General features: G+C 44.8%; 1 long non-coding RNA gene across 1 annotated transcript in view; it reads left to right on the top strand.

Annotated features, from left to right (window-relative positions):
• Positions 1 to 792: 792 nt before the first annotated feature.
• LOC135908016 (uncharacterized) overlaps positions 793 to 6,000 on the top strand; it is a 41,392-nt gene continuing 36,184 nt past the window's right edge. The window contains exons 1-2 of the long non-coding RNA XR_010566166.2: positions 793 to 1,022; positions 5,066 to 5,180. This is a non-coding gene — a long non-coding RNA (uncharacterized lncRNA). The remainder of the gene's footprint in view (positions 1,023 to 5,065; positions 5,181 to 6,000) is intronic.

The raw sequence follows: 6,000 nt of genomic DNA, 5'->3' as shown, positions 1-6,000 counted from the left end.
TTTGTACATGTCGCCTTAGACGTGTCGTCTTTGACGGGGCAGAAGCGGCGCGTGTGCCCATACGATGCGCAGAACGTGCGCAACGAGACATAAAGATCTTCAACTGCACGCGCGGCAGTCCACCCGACACAAATTCTGTCTTTTTGCATGACTTTACGAAAGTCTGCCGGGTTGACCTCAACAATGTGTGTCATATTACCGCCACGTTCCTGAAACGAGACTAAAACTTTGCTTGCGGCAGTGTCCAAATCCAACCCGGGATTCCGGGCTTTAATTGCCTCAATGAGGTTCGTGGAGGAAACCTCAGGGTCAACGCCAGTGACCTTAACATGTGGTTTCCTTTTCTCCGGGATACGCATGGTCATAGCTGTACGCGTGATCGGGCTTCCATTAACTGCCGTTTGTAAACGGGCAAGAGTAGTAGGCTCTTTAGCGATAACCGTAACTCCAAGACGGGTCTCGCGCAAAGTTAATTCCCCGAGTCCCGCACTACGAGGGTCTATATTAGCCTTGAGCAGGCGCAGAACATCCTTAGCAGGAGAGTTGGTGGGACTTACCGGAGTCAAAAATGCCACGTGGCCCTGCACCCATTGCCGTGAGGTCGTTACACTGGACGTAGTCCCGGGACAATCAGACGTCCCCGAGGCATGCCCAGGCCCCGGCGCCCCCGCCGACGAGGCCGGGCAATCGGCTCGCCCGGCCGCGTATTTTCATCCGCTAGCATCTACAACGGGGCGTGGCACTATAGGCCAGAGCAGGTCACGTGACTTCCGCTGCTTTGGAAAATGTCAGCTAAAAGCTAAGTGTACTGTGGCGTATGTATTGTTAAACAAGATTTCGTAAATCACAAAAATACTGTACGCGACGCCCATTGCTGAAATTAACGCCCGTTGGAAGCTACGACACTTACGGCACCGCAACCTCGCTCTGGCAAAAGGCGACGCCCTAGCGGCCCTAGGATGAGCACTGCTGATCGAGCTACCGAGCGTCGGTGGAGCGCCCCAGCCTGCAGAAAGCGAAATGTGAGTAAACTTTTACATCATTAGCTGTGCTGTCTCAATCGGTGCGCTTGACTGTGCTACTAAAAAGCGTGATGAGTGGACTTGTTGGTATGTTACTTATGTCGCGTTCGTAGCATTTGCTGTGTTGACGCCAGGTACGCTTCAGCACGAGTTGTAATTCTTGGTCGCTGACACGGTCGTGGTCGCTGCGAGCGCGTGAGGTCCAGGAAATGAAGATGCAGTGTTTTATAATAGCAATAATAACTAGAGAGAGTCAATGTATGCAGCTGCTTATTTAGATAGTCGCTCTCTCTTAACCGTGGGAAAGTGCAAGTAGAATGCTGGGCAAGTTTTGCACTTTTCTGTTCGCGCTTTTCGAGTGTGCAAAGACAAAACGTGGATAATGGGACACATGCATGCAACTTAACGAACTATTTGAATGAACCTTAAACAAAACTTTTATGGTGACGCTTTCTGTTACCTCCTTTCTGCGTTATCCGCATCATGCTTATTGCAGCTTCGGTGGATACTTCAAAAAGAAAACGAGAAACCCTCGGTTGCAGAGGCAAGAATCTTTATTTGCTGCATAAAGATACTCTGAATTAACTTCGATCATGCCATTCACAATAACACTGACAAAAATTGGAAGTAGTATGGGAATCGCAGGCCAAAATTCTAATGCGAAAAACCGAGAATTCTCGTGTATTGCACATCATTTCTGAAGACGACCTGAAAAAGGTAGTTTAGAGCCTCTAGAGCTAAGTCTTGTTTGCCACACCAATCACGGCATTCTCTATCCGTGATGTTGAACGGGAATTCCACAAAACCCAGGGTATATCGATACTTCACTGTAACATTCGAAGTTTTTGAAGAAACAAAGATACATTGTGTTCCTTTTTGGCACAGCATAACTTTACCTTTGATGTAATTGGCTTAACGGAAACTGGGTTAAAAGGAGGTGAGCACATCTCCATCCCGGGATACAGTCTTGTAAGCAATCCCAGGAATGCTGTATCGTGCGGTGGTGGAGTGGCTCTACTAATCAAGCAGACGGTACCCTTTAGGATAATCACCGATACTGTGATTAGTAACAGTACGGTTGAATCTCTCTTTTTGTTCTTTTAGATTCACGTTCTGTTGTTGGTGCAATATACCGGCCACCAAACTCTAGTCTGCCCGTTTTTTATCAATCGTTGGAATCTATCCATTCCACCCTAAGCAGTAAGAGCTATGGTACCATCACTATTGTTGGCGACTTTAACATTGATATCAGCAAAGACACGAATTGTGAATACATGCACCTAGTGGAGTCATACAACATTAAGAATACAATCTAAGAACCTACTAGATTCTCACCAAGTGCATCTACAACTATAAACCATGTATTGTGTAACAGTGATAACATACATTCTGGCGTATACGATTCGAGTCTCACTGACCACTGCCCTATTTTGTGTTATTACACAGCGCAAATAATACTATTGCAAAAAAGACCATCTAGGCAAATCGCAGGATAAATTACAAAATACTGCGGCAAAAAATTAAGGAAAAGGAATTTCAAGATGAATTTAGCAGTGACACTCATATCGAATGCGCAAACTTTACAAATGCATTAGCCCACATGATATCTCAGTGTACCACATATAAACAAAACAAATACGAGGAACCTTTGTGCCCGTGGATGAATAGCATCATACTTACAGCAATAAAAGAAAAGGACTGGTGGTACCAAAAATGGAAAAAACATAGAGATAACACCTATTATTTGCAATACTATCGAATATCTCGTAACCATGTAGTAGCTGTTATCCGGAGGCGGTAAAAAAAATACAATGCATTCTTAATAAAACAAGCACAAGGCAATACCAAAAAAATGTGGGAAATTATAAAAGCAGTAATTGATAAACCAAATAAAAAACCGATCACTCTTGAACATCTTGATGACAAGTGCACCGACACATTTAATGCGTATTTTACTAGCATTGGCCCAAAGCTAGCGGAGCGTATTCCAGTTACTGAAAGCAATGTCGATTGCCCCATCATCCATGCACGTTTTTTCCTTGGATCAAGTGGACGAGCATGCCATTAACCTGAATAATATCAGGCATGCCTTGCTACAAAGCTACTGGTCACGATGGCATTACCGTAAAAGCATTTAAAGACAATATGGATATTCTTGTGGGAGTACTCACTAAAATAATTAATAACTGGATAAGCCGAGGCACATACCCTGACATATTAAAGATAGCAAGAGTTCCTCCTAACCAGTTTTAGTGGCTCTTAGCTGCCGGCACATTCGCTTGAACTGAGTCACTTAATTTGTGCCCGCGTTTTGGTTTCCTTGTATTGCCAGCTTTGGCTGGCCGACCAGAAGGAATTCGGCCGGACTTTCTGGTGACTCCGCTTCGGCGCCTTGCCGAAGCTGTTGGCTGGACCCGGATTTTTTTACCATGGTGTCTATGCGCTCGAGCAGCAGCATTTAGCCTCAGGAGCATGCTGTATGCTCCACTGCTGCTGGAAACTTTTCCTATTGCAGCAGTAAAGCTCCTCAGCAACACTCCATAGCCGGGGTTCCCTTCTGCAAGCTTGTGCGTTCTCCTGAGTGCCCTTTCCAATGCAGTGTAGGTTTCCTCAGTGTCCTGCAAAATTATTTTACATCATATTGCACCATTCTTTTCACACAGGGAAACAGCACAAAAGCTCAAACATCAAGCAGAGTCAGACATGCAGCTTCCCATAATGTTAACTATTGTAAGCAGTTCCATCGTGAAGTCTGTAATCTTTAGTTACATCACATGCCTATAGGTTATTTGCATTATGGGCAAACTTTGTTCTGTCTTTGCGCAGACGAACCTGTATTCTTATTGATTTGGCGTTGTCACATTATGCAATGTTCTTGCACATGCTTTGGTTGTCTGTTTAAGTTGTGTGCTTTTAATACTGAACATTACTGCCAGCCATATGCTGTCTGCATATGGCTGGCAAGGTTGGCAAGTAGCAAAGGTTGTGAGAAATAGTCACCCTCAAATAAGCTTGGATGACATAAACATACTTTGTGACCTTGAAGTACCCATGCAGTTTCAAATATGTGTGGAGCAACATGTAAAGAAGACTTTTGTGTTCGCAGCTGCCATTGTACACAATCAGCCACAATTATCTCAGCTGCAGTTGTACATTTTCGACTACTATTATTACTCTTCTAAGCATGGGGCACAACTCAATCTTGGATATAAAGCACTGCACACTGTCGCTCACACCTCGAAATGACTTCATATGGAAAGAGTCAGAATACCTCTGGTTGTGCACAGAAGTCGGGAGCAGTGCTTGGCCCTGGCTGAGGACAGAAGTCAGGAGCAGTGCTTGGTCCTGGCTGAGGACAGAAGTCGGGAGTGGTGCTTGGTCCTGGCTGTGGACAGGAGTTGGGAGCAATTCTTTGCCATGGCTGTTGTTGCGATGGCGCGCCTGAGGCACTTTCCGCCATGGCTTCATCTTCTATGGGCTCACTGGGGGCATTGTCTTGTTCTGCTGGCCTCATCGGTAAAAAGAAATCCAGCGGGGGGCATCGCTCACCTAATGCAAGCTGCCCAAGCTGCTTACACTCTGCTGGTGTGAGCTTAGGGCTATTAGGGAAGCACCCTCCGAAGGCCCTCTGCACTGCAGCCTGGTGCTTACAGAAGGCACCTTGGCTGCCTACCCAACAGGTGCAAATGCCCACATCAGCTTGTACCTGATATGTTGAGTTGCTGGAGGAACTGGGCACATAGTAGGTTTCGCCAGATTTGGTAATACTCCCTGCGGGCAGCTCTGGAAGATCTTGCAGCAGGTGTTCAAACGTGAGGCGATGTGATGCCTCTCGGTGGTGCGCATGCCGCAGAAGCCTTGTCTCGAAATACTTTTCCCAAGTCGAGACTATTATCTCGACCAAGGCAACTGCATTGTATGCCTTTGTGCGGCAAAGGACAACATCTTTGAGAATCCTTATCGAGGCTTCTGAATAGTTGTTAGTGTTGTGCCCCCTTGTTGCAAGATTTGTTCTGTACATCGTTACCCATTCTTGTTCACAGCAAAGAAATGCCTCGACTCGGTGGATATAGCCTTCATGGCCAACAGTGCGGAGGTGCTCTTTTGCTGCTTCCAGCTGGCTCTGGTCCTTTGCATACAGTATCTGCAAATTACAAGGCAAGTAGGATCTCGCTCAGGACAGTCACGGTTATACCCCACCCTGAGTGGGGATGAGGAAGAGAATAAGAAGGTGCACCTAGCAAGTGGAAGTTATTGCTTAAAAAAAGGGTGAGGGAGGATAAACAGAAAAGAGGATGGTATTTAGCTGATATAGAAAAACGACAGGTATGGGTCCTGCTGTTATTCGCAAGCAGGGCTGAAGAAAACAAAAACAGATTCAAACATGCTAGCAGGGGCTGATCATACAGTGGGCTTACCTTCCTGCAAAATAGGAAATAAAGGGAATTAAGATTAAAATAAAAATGGTAGACGAAACCAAGTTTCCCAAAGGCTTGTTCAGTTGGCAGTAGAAGTACTAATACAAATCTTTTTCAGTAGTGAGGGAGAGAGAAATCTGATTGACCAAATATTAAATAAAACAATCACTTTATGCTTGGTAAGATAGCATTTTAGTAAAACATGCCTTGTCAGGTAAGAAAGTCAAGAAATCTAACAACTTAGTAAATTAGAAAAGAAGATATGATCAGCTGTTGTCTAACAAGCTGTCAGACCTAATAGCATAAATGTTTCAAAGGTAGCCAATGAGTTCATTTGTTACACTAATGGACAAATATAACCAGCAGCCCTTCATTTTTTGCAGTCTGCAGATGGGCTTAGAAGCATTGAATCATTGAAAGCAAGAAAAAAGCTGATTTTATAGAAATATATAAGCGACTTTTGTTTTGCTTCTAGAAACACGCAATACTGCTCACAAATAGTAGGTCCCCTTTTCCTTCTTGTATTTGATTTCTTACTCTCCCATTAGAGCTGGGATATT

Source organism: Dermacentor albipictus, chromosome 10 (assembly GCF_038994185.2).
Source record: "Dermacentor albipictus isolate Rhodes 1998 colony chromosome 10, USDA_Dalb.pri_finalv2, whole genome shotgun sequence".
Classification (NCBI taxonomy): Eukaryota; Metazoa; Arthropoda; class Arachnida; order Ixodida; family Ixodidae; genus Dermacentor; species Dermacentor albipictus.
This window is presented reverse-complemented; position numbering and strand designations above follow the sequence as displayed.